This window comes from Felis catus, chromosome B1 (genome assembly GCF_018350175.1).
Source record: "Felis catus isolate Fca126 chromosome B1, F.catus_Fca126_mat1.0, whole genome shotgun sequence".
Classification (NCBI taxonomy): Eukaryota; Metazoa; Chordata; class Mammalia; order Carnivora; family Felidae; genus Felis; species Felis catus.
The window spans coordinates 98,806,897-98,808,924 of NC_058371.1; positions in this window are offsets into that span (position 1 = coordinate 98,806,897).

Consider the following 2,028-nt stretch of genomic DNA (forward strand, 5'->3'; position numbering starts at 1 on the left):
CAAAACTTGGTGCCTTAACACATTATAGATTTATTACTTGCTTGCTTTATTGCTCTAATCAAATAGAATGATTCTACTAGAAAGCAATCCTCTTTGTACTGGCTTAGGGATCCAGGTTCCTTATATTTTGTTACCGACTATATTAGACTTCACATCCATCTGTCGGGGAAAAGAAAGAACATGGACAGAGATCCAGTAGGACTTTTAAAGGCAAGTGGCCTAAATGACTCCAGCTCACATGTCATTACCAGATCTAGTCACATAGACTCATTGGGTGTAAGGAATCTGGAAAATGAATTCTTTCTTATGGGGGGAGGGGGAAAGGCAATGAAGATGGTTTGAGCACCACATGGCATTACTTCTACTACATTTCCTCAACCTCAAGACTATTCTCTTCTGTTGAAACTTCTCTGGCTTTAGAGATGCTACACATTTTTATTGTTATATTGCTCAGCTTGTACCCCTTTGGCATACAGTTTATTAATTTAGTCATTAAACGCTTCTCTGAACTTTCTCACAAGCCTTCCAAAAGCAGGTATGGCTCCCATTAATCTTCATCTTCTCTGACATATATATATATATATATATATATATATATATATATATTCCATTGTTGAACAGTAGGAAGTTTAACACAATATTCTTATTAAGAAAATTAAGAAAATAAGCAAAGGGCCACCTGGGTGACTCAGTCAGTTAAATATCTGACTTTGGGTTAAGTCATGATCTCATAGTCCCTGGGTTCGAACTCCACGTTGGACTCTGTACTGACAGCTCAGAGCCTGGAGCCTACTTCAGATTCTGTGTCTGCTCCTCCCCTGCTCATGCTCTGTCTCTCTCAAAAACAAACAAACTAAAAAAAAATTTTAAAAAGAAAATAAACATAAATGTAATTTATTAAGGTGTATCTATATTTTACCCATTTTAACCATAAACAAATTTATAAAGTGAATCAACTAATACACACATACTAAAGGCAGTACCAAATGTTATTTTGTTCCAGTCAAGATGAGTAATTTATTTTATATTATTGAGATAGTTTCTCTTTTCTGCAAATTAGTGACCATATAAAATCTGAAGTAACATTTTCAATTTATATTAGTTTCAGAACAAAGCAATGTTTAAATATGCATATTTGCCAAAAAGAAGTTGATTTCTCTAGTTTCCACAGACTCAGCAGGTGTGAAACATAAAAAATAACAGATGGAAAAGTCAGAGAAGAAAAAAGAAACTGGGAAATGTTGCAGATAATTCTATTTACTATAATAAAACATGGTGTTAAAAGAGTGGCCTGTTTATTTTTACTTTTCTCACTGAAATAATTAACATGGAACATAGCTCCTAACATTTCCTGGGACCTGAGAATAAGAAATTATTCTTCCTATTTTGAATTGAATTCCATTCACTTCACATATTTTTGAATGACAACAGAGCAGAATTTAATATATATATATATATATATATATATATGTTTCATAGATTAATAAACAAATATGTTTGCCCACAACTCAGTCATTTAACAAATGACACCTTTATTTTTTTATTTTTTTCGGCATTATTGATGTATAATTGACAAAACTATAAGACATTTAAATTGTACTTTGTGATGATTAAAACTTGACAACTTTATTTTTTTTTAATGTTTTAATGTTTTGTATTTATATTAGAGAGAGAGAAAGACAGAGCATGTGTGGGGGAGGGGCAGAGAGATGGAGACAGATTCCAAAGCTTGCTCCAGGCTCTGAGCTGTCAGCACAGAGCCCAGCTCCGGGCTTGAACTCATGAGCAGTGAGATTCATGACCTGAACCAAAGTCGGATGCTGAACCGACTGAGTCACCCAGGTGCCCCCAAAAAATGACAACTTTAAAGGTTACACCATCTTTATTATGTTTTTTCATTATAAGTAAAGGAAACATTGACAACAGTGTTTACATTTATTAGTCAAAAATTAGATAGTTTTGTTGAAAATATCTTAATTTAACTAAATTTCTTTCCAATCTCAATAATAGAGAAATTTATTTTTCATA